The sequence below is a fragment of the Lithobates pipiens genome, unplaced genomic scaffold, assembly GCF_037356315.1.
Source record: "Lithobates pipiens isolate NorthernLeopardFrog02 unplaced genomic scaffold, aLitPip1_a1.2 Scaffold_30, whole genome shotgun sequence".
In the NCBI taxonomy this organism is placed as follows: domain Eukaryota; kingdom Metazoa; phylum Chordata; class Amphibia; order Anura; family Ranidae; genus Lithobates; species Lithobates pipiens.
In genome coordinates, this window is record NW_027507791.1 from 164,003,589 (window position 1) to 164,024,967 (window position 21,379).

The 21,379-nt window shown below is 48.5% G+C and overlaps 7 pseudogenes; all 7 read right to left on the reverse strand.

The window, feature by feature from the left end:
- Positions 1-8,943: 8,943 nt before the first annotated feature.
- LOC143950086 (5S ribosomal RNA) lies at positions 8,944-9,062 on the reverse strand (annotated as a pseudogene).
- A 98-nt stretch (positions 9,063-9,160) lies between these two features.
- On the reverse strand, positions 9,161-9,280 carry LOC143949929 (5S ribosomal RNA; annotated as a pseudogene).
- Positions 9,281-10,027: 747 nt separating this feature from the next.
- On the reverse strand, positions 10,028-10,146 carry LOC143949849 (5S ribosomal RNA; annotated as a pseudogene).
- A 7,689-nt stretch (positions 10,147-17,835) lies between these two features.
- On the reverse strand, positions 17,836-17,954 carry LOC143947564 (5S ribosomal RNA; annotated as a pseudogene).
- Positions 17,955-20,039: 2,085 nt separating this feature from the next.
- LOC143948107 (5S ribosomal RNA) lies at positions 20,040-20,158 on the reverse strand (annotated as a pseudogene).
- A 91-nt stretch (positions 20,159-20,249) lies between these two features.
- LOC143950115 (5S ribosomal RNA) lies at positions 20,250-20,368 on the reverse strand (annotated as a pseudogene).
- Positions 20,369-20,687: 319 nt separating this feature from the next.
- On the reverse strand, positions 20,688-20,806 carry LOC143948432 (5S ribosomal RNA; annotated as a pseudogene).
- Between the last annotated feature and the right edge of the window lie 573 nt (positions 20,807-21,379).

Sequence of the window (21,379 nt, forward strand, 5' to 3'; positions counted from 1 at the left end):
ACACGTAAGGATCCTGAAGAACGATAGAAACCTCGTCACGTCGTTGCTGATATTTCATGTTTACAACAATCATCTCATCTAATTGCTATTCCGACATTCTGCCTTGGTATTACTTTGCAACGCTCTATTGAAGAATGTAAAGGTAAGCTAGATATTTTGTGTATTACCACTTAAACTCGACTTGTATATACTGTCTCAATATTATCCGTTCTAATTTTGCTAAATTAGATTGTAGAGTTTGCTATGTCTAAATCCAGTTTACCTACTCACCTTTATTACGTATACTGCTAATTTTAGGATAATACAAAACCATCTTATTGCTTCTTTACACGCTGCACATATTAAGAGTAATGCAATGCTTCCGTGAACAGTTTAAATTGCTCTTCTCACATTTAGCTGGTTCTCTCTGCTATAGGAAACTGAATTTGTACTACAACGATCACTCATCTAATATCAGTCCACTCAGTGCTACCGGGATAACTTTTACATTTAGAGTAATGAAATGATTTCTCAGTCATTTTGAAGCTACTGCAACTAACGCTTTCGATCTCTTTTCAACTGCAATACTTAATCTTTGCTATTGCAGAATATTTAGCTGCTTAGCTCACACTTTGCTGTACGTAGCCGTGTTAACAGTATTAATACCTGCAAGTAACCAATGGGGATTGACATTTCATCTCTAATTCATTTTCACATTTCTAATGCAGTTTGTCTTTTTGCCATGTCATCCTCTGCCAGTTATTATCTTTTCTCATCCTTATGCTATATTTGGGGTATACTCACTACATGATTAAAGAGACGTAATGAACCCGATTGACACACGTCATTGCTATTATTTCGTGTATTTCCACTTAAACCCAACCTGTATATACTGTCTCAATATTAATCGGAGTTATTTTGCTATATTTATTATTAGAATAAACAGATTACTATCTCTAAATCCTGGTAAACCAACTCACACAAAACCATCTTATTTCTACCTTACACGCAGCACATATTAAGATATTAACATTTAGCCGGTATCTCTCTGCAATAGTAAACGAAATGTGTAGATCACTCATCTAATATCGTCTCAGCGCTACCGCAACAACTTTTAAATTTAGAGTAATGCAACGATTTCTCAGTTTTATGAAGCTACTACAACTAATGCGTTGGTTTTCTTTCCTGTTAAATTACGCTCTGCAATATTAAGCCATGTAAAATGTCCTATTGGTCTCTAACAATGCTATTTATAATAATACACAACTTTCAAAAGCAATATCGTCTCACTGCAATACTTACACTCTGCATAATAAATATGAATAATGCGAATAATGCTAATAATAAAGTCGTCTAAAACTCGGCTATAAGTAGAGAATATATTTATCAAAATAAACCATGTACTGCCAAACCAATAACGGCCAATTACTTAACGTCTATCAGTCAATGACTTAACAAAATAAACTTAGCACTCTTTTGCTCTATTTTGTATATTTGTAGTTCTCCACATTAACTGTCACATTGATATCACCACTGACAACACACCACTTTTTAAAAGCACCAAAATATGAAAAAAGCACTGTAACTCTTTACATGTTTCAGAAGTAACTACTTTATTAGCAAAAAATAAAGTCCTGTCTTCTTTACACGCTAGCCTTTCTGTATACATTAATCTCTCTGTGTACACCAGCCACTCTATATAGACTAGCCTCTCTGTCTTCTGTATACACGTGCCCGTAATCTATATACACTAGCCTGCCTTCTTTTTACAATAATCTCGGTGTCCCAGCCTCTTGGCATACACTAGCCTCACTGAATTCCCCAGACTATCTTCTGTATACACAAGCCTATCTGTAAAAAATAGCCTGCCTTTTTTACTCATTAGCCTCTCTGTATAAACTAGCCAGTCTTCTGCATACTCTAGCCTCTCTGTGTAACACAGTCTCACTCTGGCTTCCCTAGCCTCCATCTCTGCATACCCAGGACCTTCCTCTGTATAATCTGGCCTATCTGTATACACTAGCCTGTCTTTTGTACAAATTAGCCTCTCTGTAGCCGGTCTTCTGTATACACGAGCCTCACTGTCTACTCTTGGATGTCTTTTGTATACACTAGCATCTCTTTATACATTATCTCTCTGTATATCCAAGCCTCTCTGTATACACTAGTCCGCCTGTATACACTAGCAAGTCTGCATACACTAGCCTCTCTTTGTAACCCATCCTCTCTCTCTGTATACCCTAGCCTCCATCTCTGCATACCCAGGACGTTCTTCTCTATAATCTAGCCTATCTGTATACACTAGTCGGTCTTCTGTAGACATTAGCCTCCCTGTATAAACTTGCTGGTCTACTGTATACACTAGTCCGTATGTATACACTAGCAAGGCTGCATACACTAGCCTCTCTGTGTAACCCAGCCTCTCTCTCTGTATACCCTACCCTCCATCTCTGCATACCCAGGATGTTCTTCTGTATAATCTAGCCTATCTGTATGAACTAGCCTGTCTTTTGTACACATTAGCCTCTCTGTATAAACTAGCCGGTCCTCTGTATACACTGGTCCGTCTGTATACACTAGCAAGTCTGTGTAACCAAGCCTCTCTGTATAACCCAGCCTCTCTCTCTCTGTATACCCTAGCCTCCATCTCTGCATACCCAGGACATTCTTCTGTATAATCTAGCCTATCTGTATAAACTAGCCTGTCATTTGTACACATTAGCCTCTCTGTATAAACCAGCTGATATTCTGTATACACTAGTCCGTCTGTATACCCTAGCACGTCTGCATACTCTAGCCTCTCTGTGTAACACAGTCTCTCTCTCTCTGTATACCCCAGCCTCCATCTCTGCATACCCAGGACGTTCTTCTGTATAATCTAGCCTATTTGTATACACTAGCCTGTGTTTTGTACACTTTAGCCTCTCTGTATAAACTAGCCGGTCTTCTGCATACACGAGTCTCTCTGTATACCCTTGGATGTCTTTTGTATACACTAGCTGCTCTTTATACATTAGCTCTTTGTATACCCAAGCCTCTCTGTATACACTAGTTCGTCTGTATACACTAGCAAGTCTGCATACACCAGCCTCTCTATGTAACCCAGCCTCTCTCTCTGTATACCCTAGCCTCCATCTCTGCATACCCAAGATGTTCTTCTCTATAATCTAGCTTATTTGTATACACTAGCCTGTCTTTTGCCCACATTAGCCTCTCTATATAAACTAGTTGGTCTTCTGTATACACTAGTCCGTCTGTATACACTAGCAAGTATGCATACTCTAGCCTCTCTCTCTGTATACCCTAGCCTCCATCTCTGCATACCCAGGACATTCTTCTGTATAATCTAGCCTATCTGTATACACTAGTGTATACAGACGGACTAGTGTATACAGAGGACCGGCTAGTTGATACAGACAGGCTAATGTGTACAAAAGACAGGCTAATGTATATAGATAGGCTAGATTATACAGAAGAATGTCCTGGGTATGCAGAGCGCTCAGCTTCAAGGGATGGCCATCGTGAGTAATATGAGGGACACTCCTCAACCCCGCCCCCACCTACCAGATCTGACTTTCATCTCCTTGCCCTCTCTGCCCCGGTCATCTGGTGGCAGTTTTATGCACTCCCTGGCCCCCACCCATTCATAATCCTTACCGACCTTTCCTTCCGCTGCTCACAGGAACACACTGGATGACTTCTCTAATTAACCAACTTGTACAAGACACCGCTATCCTCCTGTCTGACACCGGTCTCCCTTGGAGGCTTTACACCTCACTGTTTGGGTGGTCCCTGCCTCCCCCTGAATGCTCCACATATACCCCGACGACATTGTCGGAGGGGCACCACTTGACAGGACACGGGGCTGTCATGCCGGTGGCATCTCCCATTGAAGGAAGGGATGATGGCCCCAACCCCTTGGCAGCAGGTTCTTTCATGTACAGACCAGGGCGGCTCATCTTCCCTTCTGGAGTCTTGACCTTAGAGGGGGGAGGGCTGCTCCTCTTTCATCTTGATGTGGTGACCATGGAGGCGAGGAGTTAAAATTTTTGGTGTCCGGGTTGTTGCTGGTGTGAGTGCGCCAAAGGACTTGACATTTCCGCATGTTTGTCCCCTCTCCCTTGCTGCCCCTTTCCCTCCCTCCTTCCCCCTTCCCTCCTTCCCTTCCCTCCCCCCTTTCCCCCTTCACTCCCCCCTTTCCCCCTTCCCTCCCCCTTCCCCCCTTCCACCCCCCTTTTCCCCTCTTCCCTACCCCTTTTCCCCCGGGGTGTGGACGGGGGAGAGGGGGTAAGGAGAGGACAATCTGCCAAAGGGAGAAATGCATTTGTTCGGGGGCTGCATGTACTTTTAGGGTATGGGACGGGGGGTGGTGGATTCCATTTTGTGATGCCTTTTCTGTTGTGATGGGCTCCCTCGTGCATGCCTACATTTAGGGCGAGCTGAGGAGACCCCTCAGTGCTGACAGTTATATGCTCTACCTCTGTTTTGATTATACTATTGTTTTTTGGTTCTATGATGTTACTGATTGTCTTTTATTTGCATATCGGTATCAGACGTGACATTTACCACTGCCGGGACTGGGGGGACTAGGATTTGGGGGCTCCCTCTCCGACCTGTCTACCCACCAACCCACGTAGGACAGCGCTTTAAACCCAGTGTACATCTGGTAAGTGCTATAGCATAATTGTGCTGTTTTAGTATACCCTTCCTGTACTGTTGAGTGCGGACAACCCTTAATTTCCCTCTCCCCCTGGGGTTGAGGTGTCCGGCCTCTTTTTCCCCTTACCTTTCCTTCTATTTGCCCTTCCTTTCTCCCCCTTAGTTCCCGCCATCCATTACCTACCCAAAACCTACCTTGGTTCAACTTTCTTTGCTTTTCTCTGACGTCCCCCTCCCCCTCCCAGAGGAGCGATGGCAGACTCAGTCAAGGTCACCTCTCTAAACGTTAAGGGACTGAACTCCCCTGAAAAACGGTGGATCCTCCTGTGAGAACTGAAGACTTCTTGTACTGATGTGGCCTTTATACAAGAAACACATTTTAAAAATACTAGTCTCCCCTTTCTATGGTCGAGATCTTTCCCTAAGGTCTACCACTTTACTAACCCCTCCTCTAAGACCAAGGGAGTCTTCATTCTGATCTCTAGCAGGCTCCCCTGGGTTCTCCAGGATTCTCTGGTGGACCCTGGGGGCCGATATCTTTTTCTTAGGGGCCACATTGGAGAGCGCCTTTTTACATTTGCCACTGTGTACGCTCCCAATGATCACCAAGATACGTTCCTCAGAACTACCCTGCACAGATTATGTGACTTTCGGGAGGGCCAGTTGACATTAGGTGGGGACTTTAATGTCCCCTTTCGCCATCGGTTGAAACTTCTCCCTTTTGCTCCTCGCTCCTCATTTACTAAGTGTTTACTGAATGACCAATTAGTTGATGTCTGGCGTCTGCAACACTCTGGGGAAAGGGACAACTCTTTTTGCTCTTCCCCTCACAAATCATACTTGAGGATAGACTTCTTCTTGATTCCACATGACCAACTGCACTTGGTGAGCTCTTCCTCCATCGGCCATATTACTTGGTCTGACCACGCTCCTGTAGCCCTTACCTACACCCTCTCTAGGAACCCCTCACGTAGGTCTCTATTCTGGCACCTTAATGAGAGCCTCCTCCAGATACCGGAAGTTTTAGCAGATGGACCAGGGAATTGGACCTTTATTTCCAAGAAAACTAAACGCAGGACTGCGACCCGAGGATAATTTGGGAGGCTCACAAGTCAGTACTCCGCAGGGTACTTATCAGGCACGGGGCAGGCATCAAACGAGCAGGGAAGGAACAGCTTGCTAATCTGTTTCGTGAACTTGCCTCTGTGGAAGCCAAACATAAACATGCCCCCTCACGGACCTTAGAGATTGAATTGGGGACACTCTGCACCCAGATTGCTGACCTACTCCATTATAAAGCGAAAGCGACACTCCAGTTTTGTCGTAAATTGACGTAGGAGTCAGGGGACAAATGCAGAAAAATCTTAGCCAGGTCGGTAAAGGAGTTTAAATCTGCCTCTTACACACCCCAGTTGATAGATGAGAATGGCCAGAGGGCCTCTACCCCAACCCAAATAGCCAAAGTCTTTGAAAAATGTTACTCTGATCTCTACAACCTGCCTGATTCAGGGTCCGGACAGGACAATATAGACAGATATGTAACCGGTTCTGGTCTACCAACCCTCTCATCGGACTCACGGGAGTACTTGGAGGACCCGATCACACTGGAAGAAGTCCAGACGGCCGTGGGACCTCCGAAGGTGGGTAAGGCTCCGGGCCCTGACGGATATACCGCACAATACTATAAGACCATCCTCCCTATTCTCGGCCCGCGCTTGGTGAATTTATTTAATACTCTGAGCTCAAATGGGGATTTTCCTGAGGATACCCTTAGAGTCCACATCTCGTTGATACCTAAGGAGGGCAAAGACCTGGGCCTATGTGGGAGCTACAGACCCATTTCCCTCCTAAATTCGGTCCTAAAACTATTCTCTAAAATCCTCGCCACGTGATTGGCACATCACTTGCAGTCCCTTATACATATTGACCAGTTAGGTTTTATTCCCACCAGGGAAGATAGGGACAACACCATTAAGGTGCTTACCCTGGTCCATAAAGCAAAGTCATCTGGGACCCCTTGTCTTCTCGTGAGTACTGATACCGAGAAGGCTTTTGATCGGGTCAAATGGACATTCATGTTCTTGGTCCTTCGCCATATAGGTCTGAGTGAACGGATGCTGGCATGGATAAGTAAAATATACTCACGCCCTTCAGCTCAAGTCAAAGCGAATGGGGTGCTCTCATCTCCCCTTGACATCGGGAATGGGACCAGACAGGGTTGCCCCCTGTCGCCCCTGTCATTGGAACCCTTTCTCTCCACAATTCAACAAAACTCAGACATAACGGGACTCCAAATGGGTACTAATGATTGCAAGATATCTGCCTACGTGGATGACATGCTGTTCTCGCTGACGAATCCCAGAGTTTCCTTGCAAAATCTCCTTCGGGAATTCCAGATATACGGGATACTTCTTGAAATCAGAGGCCATGGGGGTTGCAGTCCCCCCGCAAACGTTACTAGACTTGCAGTCCAATTTTCAATTTAAATTGACCCGTACAGCCCTTAAAACTTCCCCCCACCCTTTGTCACTAAGATCCGCAGTTTGCTTCACGGGTGGCATTCTGGCCTCCATTCCTGGTTCAGGAGATGCAATCTCATTAAAATGAACATACTCCCTAAATTTACCTATCTTTTCCAAGCTCTCCTGATCCAGATTCCAGTCCCGTTTTTTAAGCAAGCTTAATCCTTGCTCACTCAATTTAACTGGGCCCACGAAAATCCCAGACTTAAGCGGTCACAGCTGACATTGTCTAAACAACAGGGAGGGTTGGTTCTCCCTGACTTGTGTCGCTACTACCTGGCCTCCCATCTGGGGTGTGTATTGGACTGGAATCGAAACAAACTTTCTAAGCTCACTCCCGAATTCCGCTAAGAAGCGCCATGTGGCGCTATAAGGGTTTACCCACAGAATTGACGTCACATCCCACTATAGGGGCTTAGTTGAAAGTCAGTCACCTGATCGCTACCCAAAACACACTCACGTCTTTGACTTCCCCCCTATTCCCTATACGTGGCCATCGGAACTTTAAACCGGGGACCCACTTAGAAATTCCAACCTAGACAATGCGTCTAAATTTGTCATTGATGGAAAATGGCCTTCTTTCTCAACCCTAACAGATCCGACAGGGCTTTTCCAACTGCCTTTTTGGAGAGCGGCTCAACGACATAATTTTCTCCATTCCATCCCCAATCCTCAAACGTTCGCCAATCCTCAGACGGAGTTTGAGACTCTATGCAGGAGCGAAGGCCCTTTGGCACACATTCTCTCTCAAACAGATTACCCACACTTAACCTGTCTGTCCAACTGGGAAAAGGACCTTAATTGCTAGTTTTCCCCAGCACAGAGACAACGCATTATCACTTTGGCTCTCAAAACCTGGCTGTGCACGAAGATACAGGAGACTAATTTTAAACTTCTCACCAGGTGGTATTTGACACCATCAAAGCTGCATAAATGTTTCCCCTCTTCCTCGAACATATGCTGGAGGTGTGGAGAAGAAGAGGGCACGTTGCTCCACATTTTTTGGTCCTGTCCCAGCTTGGTGGACTTCTGGACAGAGATCCGATGCATAACACAAAAATTCACAGACTTCTCCATCCAGGAAGAGGCTGCATTCTTTCTCTTGCATCATTAACAGATTCCCATTAAGAAGTACAAAAAAATCAATTTTACGGCATGTGATAAATGCGGCGAAATCCTGCATCCCTCTCTATTGGAAAAAATGCGCCCCCCCCCCCTTTCATTACTCACTGGCTTAGGAAAATAGAGGACATTAAAAAAAATGGAGGACTTGATCCTCACATCACAAGGTAAACAAGAATTTTTTAAACAAACCTGGGACATCTGGAATACCTTTATATTCTCGCTGGAAGGATGTCGCCTGCTATCGCCTTAGTGCTCTGAGCTTTCCTTGACTGGCCCCTTGGACAGTGGCTGCCATCGTGTATCGTCCCCTCTTCTCCTTTCATGATCTTTCACCCCTTCTCTTTTCTGCCTTCCTCCCCTATCTCTCACCCCCTCTCTCTTCTGGAAAAAGTGGAAAATTGGGAATTACGGCCCCACACCCCCCTCTGGATGGATTATGCAGGAGGGACCTGGGGTTTGTGTGACCCTGGATCTTGGTACAGTACTTTATTCGTGCCTCGAATCATTGTGATTGATGGAAGGCAGACTCACAGTTGCGAATATACCTGTATCAAGTATTGTTCAGCTGCTTTTTGCTCTGTATTTCTCTGTTGCATTATGTACTCGGGGGACCATCTTCCCCTGTTTGGAGAAAAAATTATATTTGAAAAAAAAAAGAAGCCTACGACACCTGGTATTCCCAGGCGGTCTCCCATCCTGGCATTAACCAGGCCCGACCCTGCTTAGCCTCCAAGATCAGACGAGATGGAACAGATTCAGGGTGATGTGGCCACAGCCAATATCTTCAGGCACTCTCAACTCTCTTGACAAACGCCAAGATGGTCACCTTGGGAACAAGCAGAAAAAAATAGGTCAACGGCAACAACATAAAAAGAGGCCTACGGCATCTGGAAATCCCAGGCGGTCTCCCATCCAGGTACTAAACTGATCCCAACCCTGCTTAGCCTCTGAGATCAGATGAGATTGGGCTCTTTCAGGGTGATGTGGCCATAGCAGATTTCTTCAGGCACTCTCAACCCTCTTGACAAACACCAAGATGGTCAACTTTGGTAAACAAAAAAAAATAAACAAGTCAACACCAACAACATAAAAAGAAGCCTACAGCACCTAGTATTCCCAGGTGGTCTCCAATCCAGGTACTAGCAAGGCCCAACCCTGTTTAGAGATCAAAGGAGATCGGGCACTTTCAGGGTGATGTGCCCATAGGCAATCTCTTTGGGCACTCTCATCCCTCTTGAAAAATGCCAAGATAGTCACCCTGGGAAACAAGCGAAAAAAAACAGGTCAACGCCAACAACATAAAAAGAAGAATACGGCACCTGGTATTCCAAGGCCGTCTCCCATACAAGTACTAACTAGGCCCAACCCTTCTTAGCCTCAGAGATCAGAAGAGATAGGGTGCTTTCAGGGTGATGCGGCTGTAAGCGATCTCTTTAGGCACTCTCAACCCTCTTGACAAATGCCAAGATGATCACTTTGGGAAACAAGCGAAAAAAACAGGTCAACACCAACAACATAAAAAGAAGCCTGCGGCATCTGGAAAACCCAGGTGGTCTCCCATCCAGGTACAAACCAGGCCCAACCCTGCTTAGCCTCTGAGACCAGACGAGATTGGGAACTTTCAGGGTGTTGTGCCCGTAGGCAATTTCTTTGTGCACTCTCAACCCTCTTGATAAATGCCAAGATGGTCACCTTGGGAAAAAAGGAAAAAAAAACAGGTCAACGCCGACAACATAATGAGAAGTCTACGGCACCTGGTATTCCCAGGCTGTCTCCCATCCAGGTACTGACCAGGCCCATCGCTGCTTAGCCTCCGAGATCAGATAAGATTGGGCTCTTTCAGGTTGATTTGGCCGTAGGCACTCTCTTTGGGCACTCTGAAGCCTCTTGACAAAGGCAGAGATGGTCACCTTGGGAAACAAGCTAAAAAAAACAGGTCAAAGCCAACAACATAAAAAGAAGCCTACGGCATCCGGTATTCCCAGGCGATCTCCCAATCATGACACTAACCAGGCCAGATCCTTCTATGGCAGCTGGTCTTCCCAGGCAGTCTCCCATCCAGGTACTAACCAGGCCTGACGCTGCTTAGCCTCTGAAATCAGAGGAGATAGGGTGCTTTCAGGGTGATGTGGCCGTAAGCGTTCTCTTCAAGACACGCCCAACCCTCTTTTTTTTTCAAATATATATTTTATTAGTTTTCAACAATGGGACAAGGACCCGTTTAACATACAGCGGTAGCAAAAAAATGGAGGTCGCAGCCTCCAAGTCACTCATCTTGACAAGATATAAAATACAGTGCATATTCCAACAGCACAAGAAAGAGAATATAACCAGGGTCCATATGTCCCCGAGGTCCAGTTTGTTGGTATAGCCAAAATCTAAACAATATAGGCCGACATATCGCTACCAGAAAAGAATGAGAGAAGAAAGAAAGGTAAGTTACAGGGGAGAGGGGGGAGGATCGGGAGAGAAGGGGGGCATGGAGGGACAATGGGAGGCGTGCGACTGAGATACCTGTCCATGGGGTTGGAACCTCCGTGTACTGCCTAGTGTCCATGTAATCACAACAGCTCAAGTCGCAAGCAGCGACTTTCCTTCATCTGAAAGTATGAACATATTCCAGAGAGACCAGGTTTTCCTGTAGGTGTCCTGTCTGTGTTGCGCTGTCAACACCAAGTCCTCCATTTTATTCATGTCTTCTACCCTCCTCAACCACATTGCTACGGTCGGAGGACAGTCTTGTTTCCAAAGTAGGGGGATACAGGATTTGGCAGCGTTAGTCAAGTGTCGCAGTATAGATCTCTTGTATCTTCGGGGGGGCAGGGTGGACACATGGAGTAGAAAGAACGCCGGGTCGTTGGGAATCAGCAGGTCTGTAAATTTTTGAGACACCGTTCGCACTGCAGTCCAGAAAGGTGCCAACTTAGGGCAGGACCAAAACATGTGTAACATGGACCCCCTCTCTTCATGACATCGCCAGCAACTTGCTGACGTGTCTGGGAAAATGGCATGTAGGCGACTAGGTGTAAGATACCACCGGGTCATGATTTTATAATTGGTCTCTTGTATTTTAGTGCACAGTGACGTTTTAAGAGAATGGTCAATTATATTCTGTTTCTGGACTGCAGTAAAGGTGCATTGAAGCTCCGCCTCCCACTTGTCCAAGCACGCCAGGCTCGGCGGGTGGGCTGGTGTATTCAGTGTCGAGTACATTTTAGAGAGGACTCGAGAAACTGGTTCCGTGCATGTGAGGAATTCCTCGTATGGGGTCAGCGGTCGTGTGTAAGACTGGGGATTTGGGATGCTTTGAAGAAAATGGTGTATCTGTACTGCGTCCCAGAAGGAGAGCTGGAAGGAGCCCGCTGGGTCGGTTAGCTCCGTTAACAAGGGCCACCTATCTCGCCGCACAAATCGTGCAGCCATTACACAATCTGACTCCCTCAGCGCCTGAAAGCGTGTAGGTGAGTTCCCGGGGGGGAACCGGTGGTTACCTAGAATCGGGGTCAAGGGAGAGGTTTTGGTAGTCAGGGAGTTTTGGAATGTCACCTGAAGACATTGCGTCAGAGTGTTCCCTATCAAGGGATGCGATTTTATCTCAGGGGGGAGGGAGCCACCACACCATAGCGCAGAACGCAGGGGAATGTTTACCTGCCGTTGTTCTATCTGTACCCATAATTTCAATTCTTGATGTCTCCCCCAGTCCACGATTCTGCCTAAGTGTATTGCTTGGTAGTATCTCCTAATATCGGGGAGTGCCAGTCCCCCATATCGTTTGGGCGCAGAAAGTTGGGCACGTGGTATGCGCGGTTTCTTGTATGCCCAGACAAATTGGACAAACAGGGTCTGCACCTGTTTAAAATATGTGGGAGGTATTCTGATCGGGAGAGCCTGAAAGAGGTATAACAATTTGGGCAGCACACTCATTTTTAGTAGATTGCATCTCCCAAACCATGAGTGTAGTCCCTTATGCCATGTGTCTAGCAGTGCCCTAATCTGTATCAACAAAGGGGGAAAGTTATAGTCATAGATGCGAGACAGGTCAGTTGGGATTTTCGTGCCCAGATAAGTCAAGGCAGAGGACGTCCATCTAAATCGGAAGGTGGATTGTAACATCGAGAGAGTACGTGCCGGAATAGATATCCCCATTGCCTCAGATTTAATAAAGTTAATTCGAAGGTTAGAGAGTTTCCCGTAAGTCTCGAATGAACTAAGGAGGTTCGGAAGGGAAATTATTGGGTTAGTGATGGAGAAGAGCATATCATCCGCATAGGCTGACAGCTTACAGTGCAGTCGGCCAATTGCCACCCCTTGTATATCGGGGTTCATTCTGATCTTGGCTAAAAACGGTTCCAAGGACAGAGCGAAAAGGAGGGGGGACAATGGGCAACCCTGTCTCGTCCCATTGGTGATCTTAAAAGGTTCTGATAGTATACCGTTGGCCTTCACCTGGGCTGTAGGACTACTATATATACTAGCTATGCGGCTCAGCATCACCTCCCCCAGTCCGATATGTCGTAGTACTGTAAACATAAACGACCAGTTAACCCGGTCGAACGCCTTTTCGGCATCAGTGTTTAAAAATAGACACGGGGTCTTCTTTGATTTCACAATATGTAACAAATTAAGCACTTTGGTGGTACTATCCCTAGCTTCCCTCGACGGGACAAAACCCACCTGATCCAGATGGATAAGTTGCTGGAGATGCGATGCCAGCCGAGTAGCCAGTATTTTGGTGAATAGTTTGAGATCTACGTTCAGCAGCGAGATAGGTCTATAACTGCCACAGGACGCCGGGTCCTTCCCCTCCTTAGGGATCACGGAGATATGGGCACCCAGGGTAGCGGAGGCGAATGTTTCTCCCGACCCCATGGCATTAAAGACCGTGAGTAGTTGGGGGCCTAATACTGGGAATAGGGTTCTGTAGTATTGTAAGGTATAGCCGTCAGGACCCGGCGCTTTCCCGGGCTTCAGGGACTTCATGGCCGTTTGGAGTTCTGGTAAAGTTATGGGAGAGTCTAAGATCCTCTGCGTGTCAGGCGAGAGAGAGGGCATGTGAGAGGTCGCAACGTATTCGTCCATGTCTGATTGGGGCGCTGTCACCAGAGGCAGGTTGTACAGGGTGGAGTAGAAAGAGTGAAACTCCTGTGTAATATGTGTGGGCAGGATTGCCCTTTCGCCCCCTGCCTTGTTAATATGAGGGACGTCTGTGGAAAGTTTTAAGTCTCTGACCATTCTTGCCAAAAATTTCCCGGATTTGTCCCCTGATTCATATGTCATTCTACGACAGATCTGTAAATGTGCCTTAGCTCTGTAGTGGAGGAGATCGTTGATCTGTTTCCGTAAGGTTGTCAAGTCAGACTCCGAGGACAGTGTGGGATTATGCTTATGTTTGCCCTCAGCAACAGCAAGTTTCTGTAAGAGTTGGGTAAGTTGTTGGGTACGCTCCCGTTTAATGCGGGCCCCATGCTTAATAAGGATCCCCCTAATCACTGGTTTGTGAGCCTCCCACAAAATCCCAGGCGTACAACCAGGTCGGGCATTCTCCTGGAAGTAACAATGCAGCTCCCTAGACACCTCCGCCAGCACCTCCGGTGCCTGCAGGAGGCTCTCGTTCAGACGCCAGAATCGGTGTCTGGAAGAGGCGTGATCAGATATACGGTATGTCAAAAATATAGGTGCATGGTCAGACCAGGTCCTAAGTCCAATAGACGTGTGTTCAATGGCATGTAGGTGCGCATGGGGGATCAGGAAGTAGTCTATCCTAGTGTATACCTGGTGTACAGAGGAATAGTAGGTATAGTCACGCTCTCCCGAATGCTGCAGACGCCAAACGTCTATCAGCTGTGATTTATGGAACGTCTTAGACATACGTTTGAGTTGGCCTATGGGGATGGAGGTCCTTCCGGAGGAAGTGTCCACTGAGGGAGTCAATTGGGGCATTAAAGTCTCCCCCTATAATCAACTGGCCCTCTCTGAAGTCTTGGAGACGTTCTAAAGTCTCTTCCAGAAAGGTGGCCTGGTGGTCATTAGGGGCATATATCGCTGCCAGTGTAAGCTGCGTGAGGCCTACCGTACCCTTAAGGAAGACAAACCGTCCTGAGGGGTCCAGAGTGTAGCTCTGGCAGTTCCAGGGAAACCTACTGGATATCAGTATGGAGACTCCCTTGGACTTAGCCGTTGGGTTTGTGGAATGATAGGCAATCGGGAAAAGCTTATTTCGTAAATAAGGTAGCTTATTATCCTTAAAGTGGGTCTCCTGGAGAAAAGCTACGTCTACCTGGGACCGTTTTAAATCATCTAACAAAATACGCCTCTTCTCCGGCGTGTTAAGACCCTTAACGTTCAGGGACATCACTGTAAGTCTGTCGAATGCCATAGGGGACCCGGGGGGGGGGGGGGGGGGTTGGGCGGGTGGCGGAAAGGACCGGGAAGGAAAGGGCAAGGGAAGAGAGGGGAAGGAAACAGAAGGTTAAAACAGATACCAGAAAGAAAAGGAAAAAACGTTAAAAGAAGAAAGAGAAAAAGAGTCAGGAAAATGGGACAAAGTCTAACACCTTGTCCCTTACACAGTATAATATTTGCATATGGCGCTTGGGAGCCGTGTGGCAGAACCCAGCGACATATACCAACCTATTTGGGGGAGAGGTAGGACAGGGCTCAAAAAGAGAGCGCCCAGCCACACCTCCCCACCCGACACATCATAAAAATGAAAAAACATGTATCACTCCAAAAATATTGCAACAGGGATAACCCCCAACCCAGAAAAAAGGAGACAACAAATGCATAAAAACTGAAAAAAGTGAACGAAACAGGTGTTCCCATTCCCCACGGTATACGTCCCCCTCATACCTGCTTTTCGGTAGACACCTGGCCCCAAACGTAGGAATTGCCGCAGTAAGAGGGCTGTTAATCCTGTATCTACCAGGCCATGTAGGAGACTGTCAACCCTCCCCAGATATACCCTGAGAGCCTGCCGATCGTCAGCCAGATCGGCTCCTAATACAGGACAAGTAGCCAGCCAAATGGTGCCCAACGGCCTGGTAGCCCGACCCGAGCCCCCAACTAAACACACACCTGCGACAGAATCTTTCAATGCGTCCGTAATCCAGTGGATGCCCATGCCCCCAGAACCCCCATGGCATCAGGGCTCCATGCGCGCAGACATGTCAAACCCATTCCTCATCCGTCCAGGCTACCCGTCCGTATGTCCAGCCGAGGGGTTCACATGACTGCAACTCTCAGGGCCGTTGCCAATGGGGGGATTTCACGGCAGCCATCCCCACCCATCCAACGGTGGCAAAGGGTGTCCTCCCCGGTTAGGCGCTGGAGCGTGGAATGTTCCTGCCGTAACTGAGAAGGGATGTCCCACGGCAGACGGGCAGGGCAGAGTCAGCAAGTCAAATACGTCAACCGAGGGGTGGGGGCGTAGCTCCTCACAGTTCCCCGTAGGGGGGGGGGCTGGTAAAATGCAGGTAGGATCATTCAACACCTCGGGGCGGGTAGCCCACCAAAAAGAGAAAAAAAAAAAGGGCGGGGGGGGGGGGGGGTGCCAGGGGACCATGAGGGAGCCAGGTGGCAGTCAAGGTGCAAAGGTAACTGGAAATGTAGGGGCAAAGATAAGAAACAAAAACTTAACTGAGCAGGTGAGTTCCGAACCTGGGGTTGGGATCATCCGATTACGGTCAAACGAGGTTGGGCGGTAGCACCCGGGAGCCAGATCAAGATTCACGGACATCCTCCTGAGAGACCGCTCTAGGTCGGCGACGACCTCTTTGTAATCCGGGAGGCACTGCAGCTCCTTGTCCAGACATACTCGGTTGTCCTTGCGGTCGTGGGAGGAAAGCCAGCCAGTCAGGCATCCTCACCGGCTCTGAACCAAGAAAGGTAAAGAGGGCAGGCAGGGATTCAGGTTTCCGCAAAGTAAACGATCTCTGATCTTTCTTAAATGTCACTGAAAGCGGATATCCCCAGCGGTAAGTTATATTTCTTCTGCGAGCAAGGTCAAGCAGCGGCCGCAGCATGGCTCGTCTTTGCAGGGTGGGGCGGGAAAGGTCCGGGAGGATCTTAATGGTCGCCCCATCAAATTCCAGGTCCCCGGCGTTCCAGGCTTTGCGTAGGATCTGTTCCTTATGAGGATAGTGGTGGATCCTGCAAATAACATCTCGGGGCCGCAGGGGGTCCGTAGGTTTAGGGCCTAGCGCTCTGTGTATCCGGTCGATCTCCACCCGGTCCGGGAGCTCGATGCCTTCTATAGCGCGGAAGATAGCAAGAGCGGTATCCTGCAAGTCTTCAGGGCCTGTAGCCTCAGGTAAGCCCCGGAGTCGCAGGTTGTTCCTGCGACTCCTATCCTCCATTTCCTCCAAGTGGAGTTGTTGTGCCACCAGAGTCTCTGCGTGTGCCTCCTGGAGTCTATCCACCGCCGCTACACGTTGTTCAAAAGCAGCCAGAGAGGCCTCCCCCGCCTCCACCCTAGAATTAAGCGCCGATACGTCTGCCTTAACTGCCGCCATCTCTTTGCGGTGAGCCGCCTCCACAGTCCCTATCAGAGCGGTTATGTCCGCCTTCGTCGGCAACGCTTGGAGCAGCATACGCAGTTCAGCGTCCACTCCGCCTGTCGGCACGGCAGCCCGCCTCAGTTCGTCGTCCATGGGGTGGAGGTCCGGCGGAATTTCCCGATAGCCATCTGCTGGTGTATGCTCTGTATGCGAGAGTGGTGCTGGACCTGGGGACACGCTCTCCTCCTTCGTGCGAGTCGCCGCCATCTTGGCCTCCGGGGATAGAAATTGCTGGCGGGTTTGAGGCGCCGATTTGAACAGTTTGTTGTTCCGCTTGGCTCCCTTCTTCTTAGCGGAGTGCATAGTGCTCTGTAAGGCACTGAAATGGTCGGGGTGGTCGAGAGGCGACCGGGCGCTCCAAAAAGAAAGTGCCCCCTACTCAGCCATCTCTAGTCCACCTGTCCGGTAGAACTGCAGGACCCTCAGCCGTGGTGGTAGGCCGGAACGGCCGCGGAGCACGATCTCGGGTGGCGGCCGCAGGAAACACCGGGGATCCGTAGGCCTTAGTAGGCCTCACTGGGCCGGAACCGGCCGCGGCCTCCCCGAGCGCCCCAGAGTCCAGGGAACGCCACCGGAGGGATCCTGGCAGGAGGGTGGACAACGTGGGGGGACCGATGGAGGTCTCTCACCTCTGCAGGCAGCAGGGCCAAGGCTTTTCCGGGAGGCCTCGGGGCAGAAAGATGGCGGCGGCCGGCGGACGGCAATGCGGCGGATCCGCGGAGTCCACGGGCCGCCGAGCGCTGCAATATAGGCCCGGGACACCGCTGCGGGCTCCAACTAGCCGGCGGAGGTGGCTTGAGCAGGGATTGGGCACTGGATCGTGTGGATGGCGACGGATAGCTCCGCAGGTATCAGGAGCTTACAATCTAACATCCGTCGCCATTCGTGTCAGGCCACGCCCCCAAAAGAACACACCCAACCCTCTTGACAAACGCCAAGATGGTCGCCTTGAGAAACAAGCAAAAAAACAGGTCAAAGCCAACAACATAAAAAGAAGCCTATGGCACCTGGTATTCCCAGGCGGTCTCCCATCCAGGTACTAACCAGGCCTGACACTGCTTAGCCTCTGAAATCAGACGAGATCGGGAGCTTTCAGGGTGATGTGGCCGTAAGCGTTCTCTTCAAGACACGCCCAACCCTCTTCAAAAACGCCAAGATGGTCGCCTTGAGAAACAAACGAAAAAAACAGGTCAAAGCCAACAACATAAAAAGAAGCCTATGGGCTTACAGCGGACCTTAAAAGATGGGACCCACTAGCTCTGTCATGGTTCGGACGCTGTAATGTGTTGAAGATGAACGCGATGCCACGACTTCTGTATCTACTACAAGCCTTACCTATCAAAATACCCCAGACTTTCTTTCATGCGGTTCGCTCAATCTTTATCAAGTTCCTCTGGCGTGGCAAACATACGCGTATTGGTAGGGCAATGCTATTGCGACCGAAATTACGGGGAGGTATTGGCTTCCCGGACCCTGCTCTATATTACACAGCGACGCACATGACACGGGTGGTTGACTGGTGCCGGCATGGGGAACTGACGCTATGGGTCAAGCTAGAGCAGGAGATGGCGCGGGTTCCACTGGCTGGTCTGCCTTGGGCGGGGAGGCCATTGGAGTCCTGTGTGACTACTCACCCGTTAATTGGCCCCTCGCTCGCCGAGATGGATCGTTTTTTTCACCTTTCCCACCTGACTAACTTCCCTTCTCCTATGACCCCAATTATTGGACATCCTAGATTCCCTCCGGGCCTGTCTGACCAGGCCATTACCAGGCAAGCCCTGAAAGGGCTTCTGAGAGCAGCCCTATTTCTTGGACCCACGGGCTGGATTCCCACGGGGACCATACTGCTAGAGCAAGTACCTGTTGCAATGGATAGCTGGAGAGCTAGACAGCTCATCAATTTCCTCGGATCCCTACCTAACCATTCGTTCTTCTCTAGACAATTCCACCCCTTCGAGAAACTTTACCTGGATGATGGCCCAATTCGTGGTTCCCTCTCTAGGTCCTACCAAATCCTGACAGACGCACAATCCTCCACGGATCCGCCCTTCCTAGCTACATGGAAAAGGGACTTACAAACTACATTCTCCAAACCACAGAAGGACAGAATACTCTTTTTCGCCCATAAGACGTCACTCTGCAGTAAATATCAGGAGATCTCATATAAGGTGATCACACGCTGGTATCGTACACTGGCGGTGTTGGCCAAAATATTCCCCGGTCAATCTGACCGCTGCTGGCGCTGTGAGCAACAGGCTGGCACCATTCTCCACATTTTCTGGGAATGCCCTAAAGTACAAACATTCTGGCAGCCTGTCCTGAGACTCATCCACAAGTTCACAGACATTTCCTTAGCCAATGATCCCACAGCAGTTCTTCTCAATCTAACTCCTATGTCGAGAAAGCATTATCATAAGTCCTTACTTAAACATCTCCTCAATGCAGCTAGGGCCTGCATTCCAAGTCAGTGGAAACAGCAACTGCTCCAACGGTGACCCAGTGGTTTGCAAGGGTAAATGATATTGAAGGAATGGAAGACCTGACTGCCACAATGAGGGATAAAATGGAGGAGCAGGGGAACAGATGGTTCTACTGGAACAGTTGTGCTTTTCGGAAGAATACCTCCGCGAGACATAGTAAGCTCATGGTGATCGTTGGAGATCGCTGTTCCAAACGTTGGACAGCTGATGAGCTGGTAAACCGAGGGCGTCTCTTGCTCCCTGGGAGGGGGCCCCACCCTATCCACTCTACCCACGACACCCCCTTACCCCTTCTTTTCCTTTTATGCCATTTCCTTCCCCAATCTTCTCTTTCCCCTTCTCCCTCCTTTCAGTTCTACTATTTCCCTTCTTAACTCAAAAAAGGGAAAAGAAAATGGTATGTTCCGACCTCATTTGACTACTACACAATACTCTTCCCCTATCTATGGATATCGAAACTCTTCGAGGGTAGCAGGGCTAGTATCAATAATATTTTAAGTGGTAGAGGATCCCAACGAGATGGAGCTTTAATCTCATCTTGATATGACCGCAAAGCTGTACACGTGCTATTCTCCTCGGACTTCTTACCATTGGCTCTGATATCCATGCAATATGATCGTTTGTTTGTAACTATTTGTATCACACATTCTTTGAAGTTGCCTTTGCATTGTATGTCGCATACTACAAAATAAAAAAATAAAAATAAAAATAAAAAAAGAAGCCTATGGCACCTGGTATTCCCAGGCGGTCTCCCATCCACGTACTAACCAGGCCCGACACTGTTTAGCCTCCGAGATCAGACGAGATTGGGCGCTTTCAGGGTGATGGGGCCGTAGGTGATCTCTTCGGGCACTCTCAACCCTCTTGACAAACACCAAGATGGTCACCTTGGGAAAAAAAAACAGGTCAAGGCCAACAACATAAAAAGAAGCCTACAGCACCTAGTATTCCCAGGTGGTCTCCAATCCAGATACTAGCAAGGCCCAACCCTGTTTAGCTTCTGAGATCAGAGGAGATCGGGCGCTTTCAGGCTTATGTGCCCATAGGCAATCTCTTTGGGCATTCTCAACCCTCTTGACAAATGCCAAGATAGTCACCTTGGGAAACAAGCGAAAAAAAACAGGTCAATGTCAACAACATAAAAAGAAGAATACGGCACCTGGTATTCCAACGCCATCTCCCATCCAGGTACTAACTAGGCCCAACCCTTCTTAGCCTCAGAGAAGAGAAGAGATAGGGCTCTTTCAGGGTGATGCTGCTGTAAGCGATCTCTTTGGGCACTCTCAACCCTCTTGACAAATGCCAAGATGGTCACCTTGGGAAACAAGCGAAAAAAAAAACGAATCAACGCCAACAACATAAAAAGAAGCCTACAATAACTGGTATTCCCAGGTGGTCTCCCATCCAGGTACTAAGCAGGCCTGACTCTTCTTAGCCTCCAAGATCAGACGAGATTGGGTGCTTTCAGAGTGATGTGGCCATAGGCAATCTCTTCAGGCACTCTCAACCCTCTTGACAAACACCAAGATGGTCACCTTGGGAAACAAGCGGAAAAAAAACAGGTCAACGCCAATAACATAAAAAGAAGCCTACGACACCTGGTATTCCCAGGCGGTCTCCCATCCAGGTACTAACAAGGCCAGACTCTTCTTAGCCGACAACATCAAACGAGATTGGGTGCTTTCAGGGTGATGTGCCCGTAGGCAATCTCTTCAGGCACTTTGAACTGAGACGTACATATGAGCTTCCACTTTCTTTGCAGTTCAGATATTGGCAACTGAAGCACGCCTTTGGGGCTCAGTTTCCTGCCCCTCTGACTCTGGAATCGGACTCCATTGAACATCTACTGACTTCCAGGGTGATGGGGAGAACCCTGTCGACCTTATATCTTTACCTCACGGTGGAACATGACACTAGTTTGACCATATCCCGGGAGAAGTGGAGTTCGGGCAGGTTTATACAATTTAAATTCCTGCATAGGGCCTACTTCACCCCACAGAGGCTGGCGCGTATTTACCTCCAAAGGGACCCTAATTGTCAAAGGTGTAAACAGCAGGTG